The 15,663-nt window shown below is 40.4% G+C and overlaps 1 protein-coding gene across 2 annotated transcripts in view; it reads left to right on the top strand.

Annotated features, from left to right (window-relative positions):
- LOC108677154 (liprin-beta-1) overlaps positions 1 to 15,663 on the top strand; it is a 64,483-nt gene that overhangs the window by 16,436 nt on the left and 32,384 nt on the right. The window contains exon 1 of one of the 2 annotated variants that reach the window (XR_007157193.1): positions 8,229 to 12,141. The exons of the other annotated variant lie outside the window; for it this stretch is intronic. The gene's annotated coding sequence lies outside the window, so the exon portion shown is untranslated. Of the gene's footprint in view, positions 1 to 8,228; positions 12,142 to 15,663 lie in introns of those variants that run through there. 2 annotated transcript variants of the gene reach the window in all.

Here is a 15,663-nt window from a genome sequence, read left to right as displayed (position 1 = left end):
GAGTGTATGTTATTCCTTAACGAGTAAGATTGTATCTTTCAACGCTGAATTTGAATATTTTAAAATTATCTCGTAATTCAAATATTGGTCTTAACTTCGGATGGCGAAGGCTGCGGCTATAGCCAATCTGGAAGTGCCAGGGCACCGTATTGAGATGATGAATGCCTTAATGTATATACTTACCTGTATTCCTTAATAGTGTTGGTTTTTTTAAATGATTTTGGTAATCCCTTGTCCGTCAATAATTTTTCCTGGATGACAGCATGTGCTTCACTGACCGATTTGGTGCCGTTCATTTGGACATCAAAGAATTATGTGGTTCTTATTGAACAGTTGCTAGTCATTTACATCAGTAGTAGCATAAGGCTTTTGTTCACATTTTTCACGAATGTTTTCTTTACTAAAGATTTCATCGACACATAAAAATATCGCTTGGGGTTTGCGTTATCTAACTTTTTGTTAAACATGAAAACGTGAAAACTTTGATTGTTAATTATTGAAGTTCTCTAAATCCACTTTCATCGTCAAAGTTTTATGCCTATTTTTTATTGAAAAAAATTCGTAGCCTGCGGATAAAGAGGTATGCATTTACTATCAGTTAGTATAAGGCGTACCGATGTGAAATTAGTGAAGGCTGCTCAGTGTCAGTGATTGACACTGCGTCGCGTGACACGATAATGGCCATGTCTTCATAAATCACGCCCGAATGCCTCAGACTGCCCCCAGCTCGTCGTGTTTTTCAGCCAGCTCCGAAGAATGAAGCGAGCCCTTGGTGCTCAAACAACGTCTTGACTCCGTGGCTTCACTGCATGCCACAACGGGATTCTTGACGCTTACTTCATCAACAAATAGCACAAACTCTACCGTGGTCAGATAAAACTAGTGTTTTTAGGTGGCCGCTGAATATTCAGCCGGCGCAAATATGCGGCTCTCGAATCCTCTGCACACTCTTCGTAAACAACTACTAGATTAATCACCCTTAGCTCTGCCATCCAAAACAATACTCATCTCGGCAGTCCGATAGAAAGTGGGAGCCAGACTCATTAACAGTTACGCGTGAGTCAAATAGTTGATATAACTAATATGTACTCTGGTTCAGATGGTACTTGAGTCGTTCGTGTTTGATTTTATAGACGCTCGTCCATGTTTTAATACCCCTCAGGGGGGACTTCTGACGTGTGTCTGTGCTCGTCAGAAGTCCTATGGGATTTCGCGTTCCTAGGGGGATTGTTCCTGAGCGCCCCACCGCTGAGCTCGCGGTGTCTGACTGTAGGTCTCAGTTGTGGGGTTAAGTTATTATCTAGGTAGGATTCCTTACATTTCCCTTCTCTGTCTCTCTCGTGCGGGCAGCCGACGTCCCGTGTAAGCGACCTCTTGTTCGAGTGTCTTCGCTTCTGTTGCTTTTCACCTGTCCCTCCTTGTCACTTCGTCTCTTTGAGATGCTAACGCTGCTTCTTTCGAGCCAGCTTCAGCGCGGGCTGGACATACGAGATTTTCCGCCCCTTGTGGGTGATGAATAATTAAGACCTTCCACCTCTATGGTGATGTTCATCTTGACTTTCGGTGCGAGATAGCTAAATAGCTGAAGCGCTAGTAAACATTTGGCCACTAAACTAACTAACTAACTAACCATGTTTTAATTGTTATTGTTTGCATCGCCTCCTGCTCGTTCTATAGGCAAGCCGCTTGACTAGATTTATTCTTAATCGCGCTGCTCTTTTGCTTCGCCAATAACTTAGTTAGCTACTAGCTCCATAATACTAATAATAATAATAATAATAATAATAATAATAATAATAATAATAATACACACGAAGATAGATAGGGCTGACTGTTGGGTGTCGGGAACTTGAGTTCAATTGAATAAGAGCAGTAACTTCTAGGAAGTTTATAATGTAGCACTCGTCCCACTTTCAGGAGGCGATTGGTGTTGAAACTTTAAATTGTTTATGTGTCTCCAGTTTGTAGAAAAGCTTATTGGAAGAGTGGTTGCTAATTTTATGAGTAAAAAAGTAATTCTAATATCAAAAGTATTAACTTTATTTTTGTTAGATATGACGTGGCTCCACCCGCCTGCAGTGTTGCAGGGTAACCAAATTTAAAGTAATGTATATTATAGTAACGTTTTTTGTATGATGCTAAAAACTATGATTCTTTCAATCTAGATGATTGTTTGCCAATCTGAATATATTACGTATACCTCTGATGAATTATATTCTCAAATGTATAGATGGATTTATAGATGTGACCACGAAACGCACGAACTTTGAGAGGGTTGTTCTGTGAGCAACTCTCGTTCTGTAGAGAATTTAGGATGCATTTTATCTTCATCTTATGAATTTTCCGTGTGTCATCTGTGAGATGTTGGCTGCGGGAGTGGCGGGTCTGATGTATCGTCTATTACGGATACGTCGCTAAACCTCCCTTGCTTCTTCTGAGCCCTGTTAATCTTCATCACCAATTAAACCAGACATATTACAAATGCCTACTTCTGCTTAGCAATTAAGCATTTATTGTAGATCACAGCCTAGGCTAGAGTTACGCGTTCTTAATCTTCGTGTCTAGTATAGCTTCACGCATCACAGTTCTGCCGTATTTCACACCAGCGCCGCGTCGTCAGGCGGCTGTTTTTGTCATCGTGGTGCCTGGGAGCTAAGCTTAGTGCAGTACAGGTCTCGCTTGTGCAAAAAAAGTTAGAGTTTGGCTAGTTTATTACGATCTTGGCGCTTTCAATAGAATCTACGTGTGTGATCTGCGTGCGCTATCTACGTCCGAGATCTACAGACGTGTGTGATCAACCCAGATGATCTACTCGCCTTAATTGGAAATTTCAGAGGATATATCATGAACGGAAGCTTTAACGTTCGTCTTAAAAGAGCTTTTTCATATCTGGTACTCGAATGTTGTACTATACGATGAGGTATTGGCTTATTGAGAGACCTTCTTGTACTTGTTCAAGTATTCATTTTTGTCATCACAACAAAAAGTTGTGATTTATTATTCTCAGCTAGATGCTGCAAGTCGTTCACCAGCTGTTCAGCGGCAAAACAATTCAACTGATCAAAAATTACTTAGAAATACGACTCCACTAACAGTTAATTTAATCAATATAGCACTCAATACGCAATTAAAACAATATGCAATTAAATAATAATTATGTGATGGCAATTATTATTGAGCGTGGAGCAGCACCGCGGACAGCTTGGCTGTGTTTGTAGAGTTGTTGACTCGAGCAACACTCGCGTCACTGATGTGTGTTCTCTGAAGCCTGCGTGCAACACACAAATATTGCCGCTCCTGTCTTGGCTAAATCGCTTGCTCTGCTACTTTGCCCTCTACCGTTCGAAGAGCTTGTTTATTTGAACGGCTTGTGATTGTATAACTTGCAGAGACTGAATGATTGACCGGGCGAGTTAAATTGTCTAAAAAATTATTATTATTATGTTGCCCAAATATATGGGGCTTTGCCGGGAAATGCTCGAAATGGATATATAGAAGATACCTCTCAATTATGGTTGTAATGCTCTGACTATCAACAATAATATATCTGTTTCGTGAAGGTCGAATTTTGTATGGTCAGAAAACGATTATTTTTATCACTCTACCAAAAATGGAAAGTTCTGAAGGTGGTAATTACGAATGATAACATTTTTACTGTGATGTGTCCATCCTGAAACACTCGTGTTTTCCTTCACTTATTCTAAGTGCAAAACACGCATTTGTAGGGGAATTTCAAAACTTCAGTAGGTTACAAATTCTATTCATGCGCGAATCTACGCTGTATAACTGTGCACGCATGCGAATCGACCACGCATAAATGACGTCACTTGAGTTAGATGATTTTTATGTTAATGATATTACCGGTGATTCCGATGATCATGCTGATGGTTATGCTTCTAATATAAGTTAATGTAGTGGTTCTCTAACTTGGGGGTAAATTGTACCTTGGGGTAAATTGCATCTTGGAGTAAAATGAACCTTGGGGTAAATTGTACCTACATTGGGTTAAATAGCATCTTTGAGTAAAATGTACCTTGAGGTAAAGTATACCTTATAGGGTAAAATGTACCTTGGGGTAAATTTATTTTTTTTTGTTTGTTTAATAGATGACGAAAAAAACGAAAAAATTCGATATATACGAATATTGACAAAATTTGTGAAACAGGACCACAGGTTACAAGATGAAACTGATTGGGTAGCATTTTTTCAACGCGGTAGACCTGAAGTTGCTTTCACGAGTTCGTCGAGCTAGTAAAATATGTATAATCATCTTCTTTTACATGCATCATCATGCATATTCTACTTCAAATGTGTATATGGTTGTATTAGTTGGTAAGAATAAGCTGCGAAAATGACACTTTCTGACTGTTGTGTCTGTACATTAGCCACAAGCATGTCACTCACCAAGCCTTACTTACCAGCACAGTCAAAGCGCGGTGAGTCGCTGAGTGAAGCCTGCGCCGAAAGTTCATTCTTCCCCATGTCGCTTTGTTTGCGTAGCTTGCCAGTGGTTCTGTGGTTGGCATCAGCAACTATTGGAGGTATCAGTAGCATCGACATCTCTAGAGCTGAGATATCAGTAGCATCAGCATCATCACCTCTAGATCTGAGACATCAGTAGCATCAGCATCATCACCTCTAGAGCTGAGGCAGCAGTAGCATCAGCATCATCACCTCTAGAGCTGAGGCAGCAGTAGCATCAACATCATCACCTCTAGACCTGAGGCAGCAGTAACATCAACATCATCACCTCCGAAGCTGAGGCAGCAGCAGCAGCTGCTGTGGCATCGCTTGCCCACCTGCCAGCGGGTTGGCCGCTATGTTTATCCAACTCACGCATCCCGGCACAATTCCTCTACTTATTATAATGCTGCTGCTGCAATGAAACCTACTCGACGGCTTCAAGTGTCTCTGAACAATTCGTTAACGTTTCTTTTGTGGTTTAGATTTTAAAATAGGAGAAACTGTCGAGTTTTAACCTTGTGGATTCAGAATTACGCTCGAGGCATTGTAATTTACTGCATAAGGAGAAATGTTGAGCATTCTATACTGAATAATGCTGCGGCTACAAAATAAGCTCACTGAGTGATAGCATAAATTTTTTCGAAAGTTCGTGTGTATTTGTCGTATTTCCCTTGTCTTGTGTTTTATTTAAATGATTTATAGTAAGTTAATTAATTAGCATTTTTATGAATAATGTTGAATGTGTGGCAACTAATTCGAAAACGTATGAAGTACTGTTAAAACTCTCATCTGAATTAATTCTGATTTGTACCTCACATATACAACCAGCATTACTTACTTTATTAGTCAGCTTAAATCGCAAATCGCGAGATCTTCATTAAAATCGTTTTGGTGACCAGCTACATTTTCCCTGATTTTGACTGATTAATTTCTCGACATGTATTCTACGAGTTATCATTAACTGATAATGAAGCTGGTCACCGAAACGTTTTCAATAAAGATCTGGTGAATTTACTTAGCGCTTTTCTTTGCTTTTTGCTTCTTGGCGAACCAGCATTATTGTTCTCAATGTTAGAAAGAATATTTGTATGTCTCTTTTGGCGCAACGTTTGGTGGACGGTTTCCCTTAAAAATTTTTTTTAACTAAAGTGGATCGTTGCTCTGATGAAAGGCGAGTTCATATACTTCAGCATTTAATTTGTGACATAAAACGTAGAAATGGATTATATTAACTGACTTGCACGGGGTTGTACAGTGCTACAACAGGTCAGCCATTACTCGCTGCTGTCGCCTCTACCGAGAAATCGAGTTTATTGCTCTGAAGAATTTACGGCGAACACTATACGTGGGCGCGCTGGGACGAAGCTCGCATGCCTGCGTGATGACGAGAATGTTGCGTGGTGCGTGTCACGCATGAAGACGAAGCTCGCATGCCTGCGTGATGACGAGAATGTTGCGTGGTGCGCGTATGGCTTAATTGCTGGCAAGGCTGTTATTATCTTTGCTTTGTCTTGAAAATAATTTTATTCTCGCTTCGATGACTCATGCAAATTGTAAACGTATTGAATGTTTAATTAAAGCTTCTCGGGTGTTCAAATTTAGACTCATTGTAGCCTGATTTAGTTATAATATGTTGCTGTTTGAATGAAGATACTTGGATATGAAGAGTTAATGCCGTAGGCTTTTTATCTCTAATACAAAGGACTTGTGTGCTTTCTGTCTGAATGCCTGTTTTGCTGCTGAATTAAAATGGACAAATGAAAGTATGATTGCTCTAAACAAGTTAATTTCACAATTTAATTAATACAATCCTGTAAAAAGTATGAACTTTTCAGTGCGAATTCAACGATTTTAATGATAGGAGATTACTTTAGCTTATTATGACTCACGCAGATAAATAATATGAAAAATTTATTTTTGCTTGAAAGCATAGTAAATTTTAATTTTTGTGCATGAATTTTGTTTGAACTGTCGATTTTTATATCGATGACTGTATGCATACTGAAAATTTACCAATCAGTCTTCGATTCACTCCTGAATGCTGTTATACTAACAATTTCTTCAGCTTCCATTAGGCTTTAATAATTAATCACACTATATGATTAGACAGCAATCATTGCTATATATTTCAATATAACGTGAATGATGTTCGCAAGGCGTGAACCTAAAGATTAACGCTGGTACAGGCGGCGCGCATGACAGCCTGTTTTGTGGGGCGTGTAATGCAGCCGTCTGGCACACGCAATAAATTGCATGTAATTGCAATGAAGTGGCCGAGTCTAGCGCCTGCTTCTATTTATTATGCCGTTCAACTCTAATTACACAATGAACGAACAAAGTACCTTTGGTAAAGTCGCCGCGTGTGACTATAATTAATGCACATGAATTTGCCTTGTATTTATGACCCGAGCCAAACTCTGCAATGTGGCTATTTTGTACAGTCGTGAACACAGTGATTTGTGCCGAATATTTATCAGATATATAATTGATATGAACCTCGTAATTGTTCTATTTCGCACAATTGTGATGAGGTTATAGTCCTGGATGCCGTGATCCAGAATATTTTATGAGACGATTCAGTGTAGCGATGTTGCATCTAATCAGAATTGTACAATTGGCAATTTAGCCAATTCGTGGTATGCTCAAGCATCAAAAATATTCAAGTTTTGTAGCATTGTACAGACATTCCCGACTAATTTTTTGCTGTGTCCAATATAATAATAACTAGCAAGCTCCAATAAAATTATCCAAGGAACAACAAACAATAGGAAACGAAACACCGTTCTGTAATAAACGTTTGATTTATTAATATAATCAATAATTGAATCGAACGCAAGGCTGGAATGGAACTTTATTACCCTATGAAAACAATAAATGCCCAGCGTCGTAAGCTTCATTTTATAAGATCAACATCAGTGGAGCAGTACTTAAGCAGCACCAAGACAATATTTCAGAGTTTAGACTCCCCCCAACACCGCACCTGGCGCTTCAGCGCGTCACTCCCATCGGCGTTGCGTAACGAGCGATCTGGGCAGGTTTAGGGCTGCGCTAAGAACCTCGCTCATCTCATGTGCGCCAATGTTTACCTGCATGTTTTACGCATATTTGCATATTTTTTCTGCGTGTTTTTGCAATGTGGCTCTCAATCTTTCCAACGTGCGCTAGTGCTTGCGAGTTTCGGTTGAATTCTAACAAAGTCGCGGCCTTTTAAGCTTCCCGATAGCTCTTTCGTGTGAAGGTATGGCAATTTATTGACTGCCACGGGCGCTTGGAGTCCATAAGTGTCATGCTCGATCGCATTGAGAGATTTGAGCTATCGAAGTGTTCGAGACACTCGAAAGGTTAGCGTTGCCAGATTGGGAATGGTCTCATGGTAGGAGGTCTCACTACGATGGTTGGTCGATCAGTAAGCCGGACGAATGGATTAATTGAGTTGTGAGCTCATTTATGATTTCTCTTTCGCTAAATGCATTAATAATCGACATTTTGAAAAGATCTTCGAACAACAGAAGCCAGTTTTATTAAATTAATATTTTTCATTTATAAATAATAATGTGCAAGGAAATGATAGGTTTCATCATAATCAATGTCAAAGAAAAATGTAGCACTGAGTAAAAATTTCTAGAAATTTGACCTCACGTAATAAAAATACCGAAATTTATTTTCGTTGTATAATTTTTATGGAAAATATCCGATGGTATAGATTTTGATTAGATGTTGGTATTCATTATATATTTACTGAATTTTTATTTTGTGTTTTTTTTTCACATTAAGGTTTATTTTCTGCTCGCCTCGTGCATGTTCGCTCAATGTATAGACTTCTACTTAATTTTCGCCTTTTTCTCCGTTCTATTGTCTCTAACGTGCAATCTAATTTAGGAATTGAATTTGAATTAACGAGATCAAGTTTACAGTGAAATGCCCGCAGAGGACAGTGCTGATCATGAATTGTGTGTTGAAATACTGGCTACAAGCTCACTGTGATCGTAATTTTTAGGGCATCGCCGGACAAAATGCCAACTGAAGACAGTGCTGATCATGAATTTGTGTTCCTAGTTCACAAATCGCAATCGATTGTCGCGTCTTCAGCTACATTGTCATCCACGTCGTCTTCGTCGGGATCCTCCGGGGCATCTTCATCGTCTTGCCGCGTTCCCAAGTTTCCGCACCTACGGCCGATCCCGATACATTTGGATGAAGATGCTGCTGCAATTTTCAATAGCGGCGAAGCAGGATCAGCTACGTCACCTCCACGCTCGCCTCCTCCTACGGCCACATGCTCATCAAGAATGTCTCCTTTACCCATGGAGCTCCTTGAGCTCATGCCGCCCCGCTTGAGGATGCAAGGTTACATTTCGGGCAACCAAGCGTGCGATGAGCCTCCTTCTCGACCTCCGCCGCCTGTGAATTATGCACCGTCCGATTACTGCTACTTCGGTGTTGACAGCAAAGGCAACACTCCAACAGCGTCTATTGATCCACAAGAATCCTTTGGTCACCAAAGCCACAATTATGACTACCTTAGAGAGCTGGTCACTTCGGATGCTGTGGCAGTCCTTGCCAGTAACTCATCCCCCATCACATTCCTTGCCAGGTCGGCTGCCAGGGCCAGAGCTGCGTCTCCGCTGCAGAACTCTTTTGAATTATCCCCAAATTTCCGAGCAACTCCCAAGTTTGCAAAACCAGATATCATTACGTCTAATGTTATGCCGGGTTCGAAGACAGTTATGCAGCCACTCCCCGTTCCCAAATTTGCAAGGTCGAGTGACTGTAATTCAGGTTTATCACACTCTTCTGACTCAGGCAAAGCAAGCCAATTTCAGGACACGAGATGTGAATCTTCAGGTTTGTCGCAGGGGATTATTAATTCAAGTGAAAGAAACTCAACTTTCATAACGAACAAGTCGCTTGTCGCTGGTGATGGTGGCCGAATAAGAAAGCTCGATGAGCCGACGCCATTCTTGACTTCTTTTCGTAGTGCTGCAGCTCCCGTGGCCAAGGATTCGTTTCCTTACAAAAATGAATTATACAATCCGAGCAGAAACAGCCGAAATCGCGGATCCCCATGCACGACCTCGTCTAATCCTTATGCCTCACCAGCTGCTGCTCAGAAACTTACTTCTCCATTTATCCAAGATTCAAAAGTTCTAAAGAGCTTTCCTGATGTAAAATTAGAACTGGGTTCCTCGCCTGCCACTAGCTTTGAACTAGAAGCGTCTGCCCCTAGACCTTTGCCCGTCATTGATCATTCGAATTACGTTGTAAATAGATCGCAATTTAGACGGAACAATACACAAGGATCTTCGAATAGATTGAATTCCTCTGATTCAGATTCAGCACATACTACACACGGAGACTCGCCGCATACTTCGTCACCGATCGTCCCGCCTAGACGAGTAGTCGACGGCGCTTCTTCGGACTCGACCAGCTTTTCATCATCTAGTCATCGTAGCTCCGTGGATGGTCGATCAAAAAATTTATTTCCGAGGCCAGCTCAAGGTATCTCAAAAATATCTTATCCATTGAGCGAGAAATATACGAATGTCCTCAATGCAAACGTAAGCTCTAAAAATGGAGCTTCCGAGATATCTGTTCCCCCTCCTATGCAAAGACTGGATAAACTTCAAAATCTTCTCTCCTATGATAAGTCTGAGGATACTTCTAGATCAGATGGAGATATCCCCACGTATAAATCCACATCATATAAAAATTCTATATCGGGACTGCTGACAGAAAACTCACATTCTAACCCCCAACGTTCTATAAATTCTACTCAGCCTCTTCAGTCACACCTACGCAAGTTCCCTATGCATACCTCTTCACCAAACGCAATCGGAGTAGAAAATAATTACGGAGCTGCGTCCAACTATCCTCAAGCTGGTTGTCAACCAGTGCCCTATCGCGTTCCTTCTTCTAATACTGCCACGTCTGCTTGCAGGGATATTTCGTCCAACTCCAGTTCGAATTTGAACAATCCATCTCATGCCATCTCTCGATATCCTTACCGAGGAGAACATTGCTATATCCAGCCACTTCCGGCTCCTCCACCGTCATTTGTCTGGATGAAACCAACGACACCCTCGGGTCTGAATGTGGACGCAGATGATCCCGACTGTATTTACGACAATCTCATTGTTTCCAAGTCGACGTCTTCAGTAGGAACTGGCAATAATATATATGTACACAAAAGTGCCCCTAACTCTCCCTTAACGCGTCACGATGCTAAGAAACAATTTGAAGCCTCCCGCAGTGTGATGTCAGACAGATGCAGTACAAGATGTCCAAGAACTCAAGGATCTATTGTTAGTTCTTACGTCCAGCTACCAGAAAAAAGAAACGAATATTACAATAATTTTTTGCGAAATCGTCCACTACCGCCTGAACCTTTTTGCGGGGAATCGGTTCATGGGAGCCATCAAGCATCTCCGCCAATCATGCGACATGCTTATCCTCTTGCTCACAACAACCACTGGATGGCCGAATCGTGTCCTACTTGCCATCAACCTCAAGTGCGCCAACAACAGGCTAACGAAGGAGGCCTCTTCCGGAGTTCGAGCTGTGAGCGTTTTGCTGCTTTGTCATCGCCGACTTCATCGCCCCAAATGTTGCCGAGAGGAGGGTCTGCTTCACCTTCTCTGCGTCACAGCCCCTCACCTGACCCCGCTGGTGGGCTAGGGAAGCCCCCAAGACCTCGCAGGCAACAACAGTACCGTCGGCTTGGTGGTGCCGGCTTCAGCTCGTCAACTCCTCATCTCGTGCAGAATCCAATGTGTTGTTCTACGCAAAATTTCCCGTCACCTTACGTTCATCATGGCGGCCCCGCCATGAGCCCGTTACGTGGCTACGATATGATAGACTGTCTCACCGCTAACTGTTCATTTGATAATCAACACAGCAGTACGACAGCTCTTCATGCGCATCCATCGTGCTCTGATAGCAACGCACCGAGGGAGAACCTTGCTCTTTTCAATGCCGAGGCTGTAGGTATGGCGTATTCTGCTGAAGATGATAAATTGAAGCCTGGTGTTGGTCATCGTAGTCTGTATAAATGTATGAGAAACTTGCTCATGCCTAACCAGTAAAACAAATTCTCTTGGAAAACTTGCTCAATTTTCTGTGATTATGTTTAGAAAACGAAATAAAATGCCCCTTCGTGAGTTTAAGCGGTAACTAATAATCAGACAAGTGTATAGTAACGCCTTACCTCATGAACTGATTCTATTACATATGTTTTTAAGAGTATTAAACCAGCTCGTAGTTGCTAAGAAAGTGCCTACTACTGAAATATCAGAAAATGATTCTGGGTCGCAGCGACAGTGTGAGATGTACTGAGTAAAAATTTTGAATAATGGGAGCTTCAAATTTTGGCTGCTTCCGCCAATCACTGAAAAGTTCGTCGTTGATGGAAGTTTGTTGGGCACCACGAACATAATTAGTACGAGCTGAACACATGAATTAGTACGAGTTTAATGATCACATGTGAGCTGGTGAAATTTTTGTGAGCGCGTGCTGTTCTTCTGATGTCCTTAAGCGGACCTTCATTTAGCAATAGGTATCAAAACTTGCATCATATTTTCAAATTCTTGAAGTAAATATCAAGAATTCTGAAGATTGTAAGCAAGACAGCAAGTACTTTCTGTCACTTCGTCTTCACTGTCATCTATTTCCTTCTGAAAGGTGAGTGCTGATACCTCTTATAGATTTTATTTGTATGCTTACCATACCTCTTCAAATACCTAATCAAACCCTACCATACCTAATCAAACCCTAATTGATTGCTTGATGATAACCATGCAATGATTACTTAATGATTACTATAAATTCCTGATTAATGATTAATTTTTACATTAAGTTCCCTTTAAATAAAACAGCGTAATATCTTAATGATGTCAAATGTGTTTCAAGTTGAGATGAGTAAGTTTCTTCGTAGTGTTGTTTTATTAAAATGTTGGAATGTTTTTAACTCTTTGACATCGATTTAAGAACTCAATTATCTCACCAAAATTTTACTCGGCATGACCTCTTGATGTTAGTTTGTCCAGTTGGCTGGAGTTTGTCCAGAACTCCAGCAATGTAACTATTGACAATATACATTAGTGGCAGTAAGAAATTAGCTGTGCCCCTTCGGTAACATATGATTACTGGAGTGTCCGATGTTTCGCTCATATATTTTATTTTTGACTTCAAATTTACATGGCATTGTTTCAACGTTTGTTCAGCCATACTTGATGCGTCTATTACACGTACTTACTGTAAATTATGTACTTGAAATTCCTTTCAAGAAAGTGGACTCGGTAGAATCGAGTTTATTTCACTGTGCTATTTAAAACAATGACTTCAATCTTAGAACTTTTGTTCCCATATCGTTGACGCTTTGAGGTAAGATTATTTATATATGTTGATTTCCAAAGTAATTTGCATTTACAATCGTTATACGTTACGTACTTTGCTTTGCAATTGTGACAGAGTATTGATCTGCGAAGTCTGGCCCTTCTTTAATTAGGGAAGGGACGAGTAAATTTTTTTTTGTATTCAGGTATTTGAGTTACAGCAAGCGGTTATTGATTGGTTGCTTGCTGTGATCAATGATCATGTATAAGATAACTTATATTCTCGCGTACATTCGGCACTGCAGAATGTTTTCATTTTCATGAGACTTATATGAGCTGTTAATTTTCTATAAAACATTATAATTATAATTCATCCCCGAATTGAAATATGGAGAACTGAGTTCTTAATTTAGCTCAGTCTCCCTGAAAGGACCTGACGCCCCCACCCCAGCCGAAGCTCTTGCCACTCCCGGAGCCCGCAGCGCAAGAGGGCAACACACAAGGCGTGGCCTCAGTCATGTTCGGGCTAGGCTGCGCGACGGTTGATAGCTGCCACGCATGTGCGTGCACTTCATTCGAAAATATCCGTTATGTGTACTGAAACTGTATACGATTCTTTTGTGAATCGTATTCAAATGTTCTAGCCGGAAATTTTCCTTGGTGTTTTACTTTTTAAATCGTTTGTTACCACAGATAACTTCAAGAATATACGCGTAATTCCGTTCATACTGATAAATTTTTCATTCATTCCATCAAAAAGTCTAGGCCTACTGACTTGCTGTGCTGAGGAATTATGATTGCGCTCTATGATTTTGCGTTTTCTTCATGATGTTTACCTTTGCATGCTGCATTCAAGTAACTTATAGTGTTCACTTTTTTCTGCCGTTAGGGCATGGCTAGTTCCATAGTTAATGCTTCTGTACCTTCATTCTCTATCAGCGAAGTGCGACGTAGACACGAATTGTAAATTTTTATTTTGAAAACGTAACTCAATATTTTAGCACGGATGTTAGTTCTGTTAATACAATATTTTAAGTGGTTCAAATATTACCGTTAGTGTTGAATCACAATGTTATGAGCGAAGAGCAGCAGGTAGATGTGAAGGAAATAAATGCATCAAAATGATCCATTAGGACCTCCTCTGTTGTTAGTAACTATTACCTTTTATTATTCTTTAGTGGAGTTCAACCTAAATTCGTTACAGTAATATTAAAATTTCTCATTAATTTAATTATGAAATACTTTATGATATGAAATATGATACAGTTGAGGACATCACTGATAAATTATCAATCCACTATCATGTTATCATTAGATGCTAGAAACGATCATATCAGTGCTGACTGTAATAATAAAGCGATAATAAGCATATTTGGATGAAATCAGATAAATAGCAAGGTAGGCTGGCCGCGTCTTCTTTCCTCACAGTTCCTCTGTCTAGTCTCCCCTCGTGGCTTATCAGGCGCGTGGTGATACCGACGCTTGCTCTGCCGCGCAATGTGTGAGCTCTATTTAGCGCTCGCCAAATATTCTGCGTGCGCCTTCAACAATATGATTGATGAGAGACTTCGTTTATAGCAGGAAAGACGTAAATAATGACATCTACTCGTGATCGATGTCGTTCAAACGTTATTTGCCTAGCGTAAGATGTTTCGAACGTATTTGAGCTTCATAGTGTGTCATCTCATTTTATAAAATTTGCCGTGACCAATGTGCGTGATTTATGGGAATTTTTTTATTTGTACAGAAATCAAATTTCTAAAGTGCCTTAGTTCAAAATTACTTTGTTTCTGGAGAGCGAATTTTTGTTTGGTACTGTGCTGAAACTTTTATTGTTCATCAACGAATACTGCATTCATCAAGACGGATCGAATTATAGAGAACTTTTTTGACACACACACTCTTCTTCCCGACACTAACAACGAAATAACACATTCACATAACCTTCGTGCCGACGATAACAACGAAATAACACATTCACATAACCTTCGTGCCGACGATAACAACGAAATAACACATTCACATAACCTTCGAGCCGACGATAACAACGAAATAACACTTTCACATTACCTCCGAGCCGACGACAACATTGACGGAGTGCGCACAGAAGATTTTACTTCATTACCCAGCGCCGACCAAGTAGTGGGAAGTCCTGTGTGTCCTGATGAGACTGAAGTCTCCTCATTTCTTAGTATTTTACCCGCAGAATTACATTCTGGCCCATTGAAGAATGACAGTGACGATAGTATAATTTTGGGCCAACCACTTTCGAGGTGCAAATCGTACTCTCTATCTCGGAGCTCGTTACGCCTGGTTTCCGACAAGCCTTGGACGCAACTTGCCGATCAAACAAAACCTTTTCTTCTAAAAAAATCAAAATCTACTCTAAATTTTCCGGCCCAACGACAACGAACCAAGAAAAATAAGACCGACAGTAATGAATCAGAGTCTCCGGTTAAATGTTCAGTTGTGGAGGATAAATGCAATGCTGAAAAATTATGTCAGTCTTTTATGAATGAACCAAGTCCAAATGAGTTCTTTTTGCGTTCTGTTTCATCATTTCCCGATCAAGCCAGTCCATTCGATGCCGAATTAATTTCATTGGATGACATTTCCATTGAATCTAATGCGAATATAAAAAAATCCTCATGTTTTAGACAAAATTTAAAGTCAATTTTTCCATCATATGTGAATGAAACTAAATCATCAAAAAATTTCTTTAATTTTTGTGATGGTGCAATTATTCCTTCCGATGAAAGTTCAGCCAAGCCTCCTGATGATTCGGCTTTCCGTGTTGGCTATTCTTCTCAAGATTTGTCGACTCGACTAGGAGAATATTCACCTACCTCGTCTACTGACGGCTTATCAT

Source organism: Hyalella azteca, unplaced genomic scaffold (assembly GCF_000764305.2).
Source record: "Hyalella azteca isolate HAZT.00-mixed unplaced genomic scaffold, Hazt_2.0.2 contig15946, whole genome shotgun sequence".
In the NCBI taxonomy this organism is placed as follows: Eukaryota; Metazoa; Arthropoda; class Malacostraca; order Amphipoda; family Hyalellidae; genus Hyalella; species Hyalella azteca.
This window is presented reverse-complemented; position numbering and strand designations above follow the sequence as displayed.